The 11,613-nt window shown below is 53.8% G+C and overlaps 1 long non-coding RNA gene across 1 annotated transcript; it reads right to left on the reverse strand.

Annotated features, from left to right (window-relative positions):
- Window positions 1-2,248: 2,248 nt before the first annotated feature.
- On the reverse strand, window positions 2,249-4,770 carry LOC144929855 (uncharacterized). The gene is made up of 2 exons (XR_013634981.1): window positions 4,684-4,770; window positions 2,249-2,550 (listed from the first exon to the last, which is right to left on the reverse strand). It is a non-coding gene; the product is annotated as an uncharacterized LOC144929855 (long non-coding RNA).
- Window positions 4,771-11,613: the final 6,843 nt, after the last annotated feature.

Raw genomic sequence — 11,613 nt, forward strand, 5'->3', positions numbered from 1 at the left:
GCCACACTGGGTCAGACCAAAGGTCCATCTAACCCAGTATCCTGTCTTCCGACAGTGGCCAATGCCAGCTGCCCAGAGGGAATGAACAGAACAGGTAATCAAACATCAAGTGTTCCATCCCCTGTCATCCATTCCCAGCTTCTGGCAAACAGAGGCTAAGGACACCATCCCTACCCAGCCTGGCTAATAGCCATTGATCGCCCTATCCTCCATGAATTTATCTAGCTCTTTTTTGAACCCAGTTTACTTTTGGACTTCGCACATTCCTCTGGCAAGGAGTTCCACAGGTTGATGGTGCATTATGTGAAAAAACACTTCCCTTTGTTTTTTTAAACCTACCGCCTCTTAATTTCATTTGCTGGCCCCTAGTTCTTATGTTATGAGAAGGAGTAAATAACACTTCCTTATCTACTTTCTCCACACCACTCATGATTTTCTAGACCTCTCTCCTATCCCCCCTTGTCCGTCTCTTTTCCAAGCTGAAAAGTCCCACTCTTATGAATCTCTCCTCACGGAAGCTGTTCCATCCCCCTAATAATTTTATGACCCTTTCCTGAATCTTTTCCAATTCCGATATCTCTTTTATACGCTGGGGTGACCACATCTCCACACAGTTTTCAAGAATGGGAGTAGCATGGATTTATATAGGGGCAATATGACATTTATTGTCTCATTATCTCTCCCTTTCTTAATGATTCCCAACATTCTGTTCTCTTTTTTGACATGCACTGCGTACTGTGAACTATCCACTGTGACTCCAAGATCTCTTTCTTGACTGGGAACAGCTAATTTAGACTCCATGTCTGGATTTGGAAGCAAGTAGCTTTAAGTGAGGGGAAACTTGGGCTATGCAAGACACATCAGACTGCCACAAGGGGTACAGCGGTCTGGAAAGGTCGAGAGCCCCTGGCCTAGATCAAAGGCATGGCGAAGGTAGACCAGTGTGTTTGGAGTTTCGATTTCATGAAAACCAGTGGGCCGTGGTATGGTTTTCCCTTCCCCGTCTGCTGTTTTAGCGGAGTAACAACCATTCACCCTGAGCACAGCCCTGGGACTCACTGACCCAGCAGAGACGGTGGAGGGATGCTAATCAGGAACTTTAGCACCAGGAAAGTGCTGAGTCCAAAGGCAGGGGCCATCGTGTGTGCTGACCAACGCGTTCCTCCCTCCCCGCATCGAAGGCAAAGCCCACGTGGGTGGGGGCCCTGCCAGCTTGTTCTCTGGGAGAAGAAGCTGTAAGGATGGATTCAGGGAAGGATCCTGCCTCGCTGGGCTGGCTGGACTCTTACAGGGACCGGAACCGGATGCAAAGCGGGGATCCCTGGAGACGGATTGGGGGCACCTGAAAAGACTTGGGAGAATGGCAGGTTCTTCCATCACTGCCACCGTTTGGAATTACAGACTGCGACTCACCCGGGCATGAATTTTACCTGCTTTAACCCCTTGTGACCCTCATTCCCTTTCCTTAGCTCACGACCCTTTAGCGAGTTTCCTACAGACCTGGCTGCCAGCGTTGCCTTTGGTGGAGGATCTGGGGTCCCGTGGCTCTGGGGTAAGTGACCGGTCTCCTGGGGCTGGGAACAACCTGGGTGGGCTGGTTTGGGGTGTACGTGACCTTTCCTCACAAAGTCCGGCTTGTCTGAGAGTCTCTGAGGGGACTGGCTGTGACTCCGGGGTCAGACGGGGGCAGCAATCCAGGAGTTCACACTGGGTGAAATCTGCTCACAGAGCACCACCGGTTGGGGGGATCTGCCCTGTTTCCTGACACCTTCTCTGAGCCCGGCACTCCCAGTGGAGCCGCTCCAGAGAGCGGGACGAACTGAGCCCTGCAAAATCAACCTAGAAGGACATTTCTCCCCTCCAGGGCGTTCCCGCCCGCCTGGACAGCTGGGTGAGCCACGGCCTCTCCTTCCCACAGCCCTCCTTCCCCTGGGGAGCTCAGCCAGCCGGTGCCTTTCCCCGGCAATGGGCCTTGCCTTCCGGGAGGGGGTCCAGACAGGACTCCTGGGTTCCATTCCCTGGCCCTGCAAGGGGAGAGGGGTCCAATGGTTAGAGCAGGGGGCTTGGGAGCCAGGACTCCTGGGCTCTATCCCTGCCTTTCAAAGGGAGTGGGGTCTGGTGGGTTACAGGGTGTGGTACTGGGAGTCAGGACTCCCGGGTTCTCTTCCTGCCAGCATCACTCGTGCACAGATAGGGGCGGGAGGCGCCCGGTAGGGGGCGGTCAGGGGACAAGGAGCAAGGGGGGTGCTTTCCCCAGAACTCGCTTTATTCAGCCAATGCACAAAAGGAACCCGCAATCCCCCCAAAGAGAACCACCAGCCGGAGGCTGCTGAAGGGAGGTGCACTGCAGCCCGGCACGCAGCAGAAGGGGAGGATGCCAGGCCGGGGCTCAGGGCTCCCTGATGCCTCCACCGGCCCTGGGAGCTGCGTAGCACTTGGCCTGGCTCAGGATCTCCGGCACGCCCTGGGCGTATTTCTTCACCAACGCTCTCTTCACGCAGGCGCCAGGGGAGCCACATCCACCCGCAATCATCCTCAGTTTGATGTGACCTGGACAGGGGGAGAGACGTGATCGGGGGTTCCCAATTCTCCCCACCCCCGCGACCCTCATGAGGTCTCTCACACACTCCCCTCCCAGCAGGACTGCACCCGGCTCTGCAGGCAGACTGGGGTCTAGTGCTCAGAGCAGGGAGCCTGGAACAACATGAGAACAGAAGAGGAATGGCCCTCCTGGGTCACCCCAAAGGTCCATCTAGCCCAGTATCCTCTGGCCAATGCCAGGTGCCCCAGAGGGAATGAACAGAACAGGGAATCATCCAGTGATCCATACCCTGTCGCCCATTCCCAGCTTCTGGCAAACAGAGGCTAGGGCCACCTTCCCTGCCCATCCCGGCTAATAGCCGCAGATGGACCTGTCCTCCAACAACTTCTCTAGTTCCTGTTTGAACCCTGTTATAGTCTGCGCCTTCACAACTTTCCCCGGCAATAAGTTCCACAGGTTTCTAGTGCATTGTGTGAAGCAGTACTTCCTTTGGTTTATTTTATACCTGCTGCCTGTGGTGACCCCTCGTTCTTATTTTAGGAGGAGTAAATAACACTTCCTTATTTCCTTCCTCCACACCCTTCAACCTTCTTTAGACCTCGATCATCTCCCCCCTTAGCCGTCTCTTTTCCAGGCTCAATAGTACCACTCTTATTAATCTCTCCTCATATGGCAGCCAATCCATCCCCCTCATCATTTTGGTTGGCATTTTCTGAAGCCTTTCCAATTCCAATAGATCTTTTTTGAGACAGGGCGACCACATCCGTCCGCAGTGTTCAAGCTGTGGGCGTCCCATGGATTTATATTGAGGCAACACGATCTTTGGGGTTAGATCTCTGTCCTATTCTCTGTCCCTTTATGAATGACTCCCAGCATTCTGTTTGCTTTTTTGACGGCCACTGCACATGGAGTGGATGATTTCAGAGAACTCTCCACAGTGACTCCAAGATCTTTCTTGAGTGGTAAATTTGACCCATTATTGTGTATGTCTACTTGGGATTACATTTGCCCATGTGCATTACTTTGCATTTATCAACACTGAATTTCCTCTGCCATTTTGTTGCCCAGTCACCCAGTTCTGAGAGACCCTTTAGTACCTCTTCACAGTCTGCTTTGGACTTCACTATCTTGAGTAGCTTTGTATCTTCTGCAAATTTTGCCACCTCACTATTTACCCCTTTTTCCAGAACATTTCGGAATATGGTGAAAAGCACTGGGCCCAGTGCAGATCCCTGAGGGACTCCCACTATTTACCTCTCTCCCTTCTGAAAACTGACCATTTCTTTCTACCCTTTTTTCCCTATCTTTTAACCAGTTACTGAGCCATGAGAGGATTTTATCCCATGACAGCTCACTTTGCTTAAGAGCCTTTGGTGAGGGACGCTTTCTGAAAATCTAAGTACACTATATCCATGGGATCCCCCTTGTCCACACTCTTGTTGACCCCCTCAGAGAATTCTAGTACACTGGTGAGGCGTGATTTCCCTTTACCGAAACCATGTTGATCCTTCCACAACAAATTATGTTCATCTATGTGGCTGACAGTTCTCTTCTTTCCTCTAGTTTCAATGACTTTGCCCTGTACTGAAGTCAAACTTATTGGCCTGTAGTTGCCGGGATCACCTCTGGAGCCCTTTTTCGAAACAGGTGTGTCATTAGCCATCCTCCAGCCAGTTGAGACAGAAGCTGATTTAAATGGTAGGTTACAAACCACAGTTAGTAGTTCTGTAATTTGACGTTTGAGTTCCTTCCGAACTCTTGGGTGAAACCCATCTGGTCCTGGTGACTTATTACTGTTTAATTTATCAATTTCTTGCAAAAACTCCTGTAATGACTCCTCAATCTGGGACAGTTCCTCAGATTTGTCACCAAAGCAGAATGGCTCCGGTTTGGGAATCTCCCTCCAGGCCTCAGCCGTGAAGACTGATGCAGAGAATTCATTTACTTTCTCCGCAGTGGCCTTATCCTCCTTGGGTGCTCCTTTGGCATCTCGGCAAGTAGGACTCCTGGGTTCTCTCTGCAACTCTGCCAGGGGACTGGAGTCTAGTGGGTCAGAGCAAGGGGGGCTGGGACTGAGCCAGGACACCTGGGCTCCACCTCGTACTCCGTGTTCAGACCCCGCCCGCATCTGGAGGACTTACCCAGTCTTAATTTCCCAGATTCCACAACACAATGGTCCTCGGCGCCGGTGCAGGCCAAGACATCCTTCTCGTTCCAGTTATATGGCCCCACTCTGAGGAACGACTGGCACTGCTGGCCGTTGGGGACGGAGCTCACAGTTGGCACTGAGAACAGTCAGACACACACAGTCAGCCAAGGGTGGGGAGTCACCACACATTGGGCTCAATCCCAGCTCGGGGAAGGGAGTGGGGTCTAGTGGTTAGGAATGGGGGCTTTGGGCTGGGAGCCAGGACTCCTGGGTACTCTCCAGGCAGGTATGGCCGGAGCAGGGCTCTAGGTTTGCAGCAGACACACACCTGGGATGGCCCCGGCGTTGCAGCCGTCGGTGTCACAGCAGGCGATGTTCGCCCGCACGGTGACATTGTGTGGGTAGGTCAGCGAGAAGGGGCCGGGCTCACAGTTCTTGGGCTCCAGGCACGATTTACCCGTGTAGGAGAAGGAGGATCCCTCTGTGGAAGGGAAACAGAGCATCACCTCTCAGCTCCCCAGTGGACCCCCAGCTTCTTCATCCTCCCATTTTGTTCCATCCACCCCACCCCCAACTAATCTCATCTCCCCTCCGACCGCCGATAAAATCCTCTCTCCTTATGATCCAGGCCCCACAGTCACCCACTGCAATTCCCATCTCATCCCATCCCCCGTCTATGACATTATCATTCCAGACGGAGCAGTCCCTGCTCCTGGAGAGGAGCGGAGACTATTGGTTAGAGTAGGGGCAGGGGCTGGGAGCCAGGATTCCTGGGTTCGACCCCTGGCTTCAGGAGGACAATGGTGTCTACACTTAGTAGGAATCTTCTTTCACTCACCCAGCCTCATCTCTGCCACGACAGTGACGCAGGTCGCTTCCGAGGGGGCGCAGGGCTGCAGGGGGCCGGAGCACAATTGCTCTCTGGACGCACACACCTCGCATTGCAGAGCGCTCCCTGGAGGTTGGAAAAATCCCTTCTCAGTACAAACCCCAGCTCCCCACTCCTCCCCAGGCAGTGCCTGTGGACGAAATACCACCAGCAACCAAGAGGTGGCGCTGTGGGAGTTGTTACCACCAATGCCTCCTCACTGAACGTGTGGGCAGGCAGATCTTGGAGAAATGCCACCTGCTTTTGCAGCAGTTCTGCCCAGTTCCATTTAACTCTCTGGATGGGGAAAGGCATCTTGCTAGCTGGTCATTTGTATCTGACTTAATGCAGCAGACAAGTCTGTTTGCTGCCTGAGTGTCTGTGGCTACAATACATTTTCACCTGCTGACGTGGCTATCTGGGGTGCAGCTTGTGCCTGCGAACAAACCCCACACGTCTGTGTAGGCAGAAAAACAAGAATTCGGCTGTTCTGAAGAGGGGTTTCTGCCTGGCTTTGTGGTGAACCTTTCTCACACACACACACACCCCGCCGTCACTCTCTGCTCCAGGCCTCTGCCTCTCAGAGTTACATCAGCTCAGCCACACTCGACTTCAGCCCACTTTTCATCGCTGATCCTGCCAATTCTCTTCTTCAGAATACAATTCACGCTTGTTAAGCCTTTGGATTGATGGCTGTTCGTCTCCAGCCAGCGATCCCAGGAGCATGAACTCTTTCCTCTCCAGAGCATGGGGGCCTTTAAATTCATTACGTGAGCATAAGGTAGTTTTAAGAAAGAAAGAAAGGAAGATTTTCCCACTTTGGTTTTTTTAGAGCTTTCATGTGGAAACATCAATTAAACCTCAGAACACCTTCCCCGCCCCTTCTATGCCCCTAGATGGTTGCAAAGTTATATTATCCCTATCAAAGAAATATGGAAACTGAGGTAGAAAAAAGATGTGTTCAATTCAGGGTTAAAACCAAGAAGACAGCTGAGAAGTCCTCACTCCTGACTCCCAGCCCACTCTAACCCACGAGATCCCACTCCTCTTTCAGAGCCACGGACAGAGCCCGGGAGTCCTGATTTGTAGCCATCTCTGCTCAAACTCACTACACCCCAGCCCGCTTCGACAGCTGGGGAATGAGCCCAGAAGTCCTGGCTCCCAGCTCCCCCCCTTTGCACCCCCATTCCCCTTTCAAACCCAGGGAATGAAGCCAGGAGTCCTGGCAGGAATCTCAGCACTGACAGGCAGGGGAACATTTCTAGGCAGGACGACATGTGAACGGGGGTGCTGCTCCTCATCGGGATGACCCCAAGCTCGGGCGAGAGATGGAGGAGGAACGAGAAGAAGGAAGGACAGACGGACTCAGACCCGCTGGCCAGGCCCTAGCGTGGGCTGTGGGCGTCCCAGGCTCCAATCCCTGCTCTCCCCGAGTCAGCCGGGGGACGTGGCACCGGGTTTTCCTCTTGCTGGTTTTACCCACAAATTCCATCCTGACCCCAGAATCCGCCATCCACAGCGGCACGTTCCCCAAGTGAATTCCCGCCCCCACCACCCGGCTCCCTGTGCCCGGGGACGGACGGGACTCACCTGTGGCCAGGAGAGCGGACAGCAGGCAGAGGGGCAGAGCCACCCACATGGTGCCTGGATGTTAGCTGCAGTGAGCAGAACAGCAAGGAAGCATCTGGCTGTGGTTTTATCCGGCAGGTTGGCAAATACCTGCCCCCTGGGGGATCGGCTGGGGCTGCCCCATGACATCCTGGTGGACCCGGAGATGGGAGATTTCACAACCCTGCATGTGACTTTGGCTGATCAGGTGATGCAATGTGTCTTGAGGCCAATTCCCTTGTGCGTTAGTGGAGATCAGTGGTTCTCAGCCAGGGGTCCGTGTACTCCAGGGTACACACAGGTCTTCAGGGGGTACATCAGCTTATCTTGATGTTTGCCTCGTTTTACAACAGGCCAGATATAAAGCACTAGTGAAGTCAGTACGAGCTAAAATTTCCTGACACAATGACTTGTTTGTGCAGCTCTATGTACTATCCACTGAACTGTAAGAACAATATTTATATCCCAGTGGAGTTATCTTATCATTACCCGGGGAAACTGAGAAAGGAAGCTATTTGTCAGTCACAATGTGGCCGTAACACTTAGGTAATAACATAAGAAAGGACGTGTCATAAATATAAAGGGAAGGGGAACCACTTTTCTGTCCCCGGTGCTATAAAATCCCCCATGGCCAGTGGCAAAACACTTTCACCTGTTGTCATAAATAGAAAGGGAAGGGTAAACTCCTTTATAATCCCTCCTCTCCAGAGGAAAAATCCTCTCACCTGTAAAGGGTTAAGAAGCTAAAGGTAACCTCGCTGGCACCTGACCAAAATGACCAATGAGGAGATAAGATGCTTTCAAAAGCTGGGAGGAGGGAGAAAAACAAAGGGTCTGTGTCTGTCTGTGTGATGCTTTTGCCGGGGACAGAACAGGAATGGACTCTTAGAATTTAGTGAGTAATCTAGCTAGTTATGTGTTAGATTATGATTTCTTTAAATGGCTGAGAAAATAGCTGTGCTGAATAGAATGGATATTCCTGTCTGTGTGTCTTTTTGTAACTTAAGGTTTTGCCTAGAGGGATTCTCTCTGTTTTGAATCTAATTCCCCTGTAAGGTATTTGCCATCCTGATTTTACAGAGGTGATTCTTTTCTACTTCTATTAAAAGTCTTCTTTTTAAGGATACTCAATGCTTTTTCATTGTTCTAAGATGCAAGGGTTTGGGTCTGTGGTCACCTATGCAAATTGGTGAGGATTTTTACCAAACCTTCCCCAGGAAGTCGCGTGCAAGGGTTGGGAGGTTTGGGAGGGAAAGACGTGTCCAAACTACGTTTCCCAGTAAACCCAGTTAAAGTTTGGTTGTAGCAGTAGAAATCTAGGGGCAAAGGACGAAATAAATTTGTACCTTGGGGAAGTTTTAACCTAAGCTGATGAAAGTAAGCTTAGGAGGTTTTCATGCAGGTCCCCACATCGGTACCCTAGAGTTCAGAGTGGGGAAGGAACCTTGACAGGTGTGTAGGGGAATGGATGGACAGGCGTGAAGGCAGATGGATGGATGGACAGACAGCCTCGTAGGGGAATGGATGGATGGGTGTGTGGGGGGAAGGGTGGACGTGTAGGAGGATGGACGGACGGAAGGATGGGTGTTGTCAGGGAGTCCCCGGGCGATGCTCTGGACCTGCTCCCTACGAAGCCAGGCAGGACTCTGGGGAAGTCTCCTCTCTGTGAGCAGCCTGTCTGCAGGACACACAGCTCGCCCGGCTTCCACCTTCCTGGGTCTGACCTCGGAGCATTCAGCCTCCTCTGCCATTCCATGCGCTTCTCACAGTGAGTCTGCCCAGGCGGGGTCCTGGGGAAGCCAGAGGGTCCTGTCCCCCAACTCCACAGTCAGACGGGACTCTCAGCCAGCCAGTAAAACAGAGGTTTATTAGACAACAGGAACATGGTCTAAAACAGAGCTTGTGGGTGCAGAGAACAGGACCCCTCAGCCGGGTCCATTTTTGGGGGCAGTGAGCCAGACAACCCCATCTGCACTTCACTCCACTCCCCAGCCAGCCCCAAACTGAAACTCCCTCCAGCCCCACCTCCTCTGGGCTTTCCCCTTTCCCGGGCCAGGAGGTCACCTGATTCCTTTGTTCTCCAACCCTTTAGCTCTCACCTTGCAGGGGGGAAGGGCCCAGGCCATCAGTGGCCAGGAAACAGGGTGTCGGCCATTCTCTGTGTCCAGACCCCTGCACACACCTGCCCTCTCGGGCTCTGCAAGGATCATACATCCTTATCCCACCTAGATACTTAAGAACTGCCTAGGGGAAACTGAGGCACCCCCACACTATTCAGAGGAAACATTAAGAACGCTTCCACTTCCTCACAGGTGTGTCGGGGATGGATGGAGGGGCGGCCCTGCACAGCCTTGCAAAGCACAGAGGGAAACTGAGGCACTCCATGGCATCGTAGAAATAGGAGCTCAATTCCCACTTTGTCGCATCCCTCTGTGCCCCAAACTGCTGCAGACACCAGCCGGTGCACCCTGCCCCTGCCAGCACCGATCCCAGGCACTGGCTTTAACAGGGGGAGTGAGATCAACCCAGCCAAGGCCACCTCCACGAACCCCAGGCCTTCGGGGACCGGACGAGAAAAGGGGGACGCTGGCACCAGAAATTAAAATGGAAATCCTGCTTTATTTCCCTCCTCACCAGATCCTGTTACCAGTGTAGGAGAAATTCTGTGAGTAACTGTCGTGCTCAGCCCCAGCCCTGCCCCGCTGGTCACAGCACCTGCCTCGGTGTCTAGGAGGCAAACGCACTGGTCAAGGGTGGGTGGCGCTGACTTTCCACCATCGTTCTCCGCACCGACCGTTTGCTGGCTGTGGGCGGGACACGCGCGCCAAGGGCTCAGCACACCTGGGCTCCAGGTCCCCCTCTGCCAGCCGCCCTGTGTGACCTGGGACACACCACTTAGGCCCAGAGCTTCAAAGAGTTAGGTCCTGCTGAGGATCTGTGCCTCAGTTTCCCCCATCTGTTCAATGGGGGTGACTGCCCTGCCCCATCCCACAAGGTGGCTGTGAGGATAATACATTAAAGATGACGCAGGGTTCAGATACCATGATGATGCGTGCCAGACAAGTATTTAGCGAGACATGCTGGCGAGGGTGGTTAACAAGCTCCTTAGGGATGTGGTGGATGCAGCATCCATCGGCATCCCCCAGGCCAGGCTGGCTGCCCTCCTGGAAGATGCTTTCATCAAATACACGTGATCGGGCACAATGTAGGGAGGACTTCTCCAGCCTGGGCTGTGCGGCAGGTCAGAGTAGATGCTGGGAATGGGCCCTTCTGGCTTGGGACGCCAGGAAAAGGGGCGAGGTGGCTCCCAGGAATCACCAGCCCTCGGGCACTGGTTTCATCTGTAAATAATTTTTGTGACTGTTTTGCTTCTAACCAGAAGCGAAGGAAAATGCAGGCTATTCCTTCTCCTCTGTATCCTCCGCCACGCCCAGGAATATCTCCCTCTTCTTCGGGAACGGGGTCTTTGTGAAGATTCAATCCCGGACCTGCTGTACGAACAGCTGCAATACCCGGTTCTCTCCTGTCTGTACGTCTCTGCATCCCTCCCTGCTTCTTCCCAGTGGCCCAGGCTCCGACTGAGTGTCAAACTGGTTTGGAAAAGGTTCTTTTCTGGAGAAGGGTGGGGTCCCGTGTAGCACCTGGTGCCATAGGAGGGACCCTGATCTCAGGGGAGGGAGGCGTGCAGTGCCTGGCACAATGGGGGCCCCCAGTAGCAGGCTGGGGGGGATCTATGCAGTGCCCAGTGCAATCAGGGCCCCTGCTCTGGGGAGTCTGTGCAGCTCTTGGCACAAGGAGGTCCCTGATCTCAGTTATTGCAGTGCTAGAAATAAGTGGTAACAAAGTAGAGAAGGCACCTGTCCTCAGCCCTGCCCGTCAACCCCCACCGACCCTCTCTTTGGGGGTCTTCCAGGGCCGATCATCAACACCGTCTAGACGGGAGGCCGGTGCCCGATCTGCATTGCCCCGGGACGGAGCAGCTGTTCCAGCACGGAGACCCTGCAGTGCGAGGGCCGTGCCAGCCAGTGCATTTCCATCAGCGGGCAGATCTGGGAAGGTGAGCGCCTGTCCTGGATTCCTTCCAGCCCCGGCTCTCCGGGCCCATCGGCACTAGGACAAAGGGAGGCCCGGGGCCGGGATTTCCAGTGGACCAGGCCCCCGCAGCCTCCCGGCAGTTCCCGCTTTACCTGGCTATGCCCTTGGCCCAGCTCTAGGCAAAGCTCAGCCCCAGGCTCCCTATGGGGCCAGAGCCTCTTGTCACACCCTCTGGATTTGCAAGCGAGTTCGGAGCCACGCTCCCCTGTTTCAAAGCCAGCCGGCTTCCCCCTCTCCCTGTGGACATGGCTCTGACCCGTGTTTAAACCCAAACCCTGCTCCTTCCACACACAGAGCCCCCTGCCCTCACCTGCCCCGCCCTGCCAGGGCAGCTCAGCCAGGGGAGCCTGC

Source organism: Lepidochelys kempii, chromosome 24, assembly GCF_965140285.1.
Source record: "Lepidochelys kempii isolate rLepKem1 chromosome 24, rLepKem1.hap1, whole genome shotgun sequence".
NCBI lineage: Eukaryota > Metazoa > Chordata > Testudines > Cheloniidae > Lepidochelys > Lepidochelys kempii.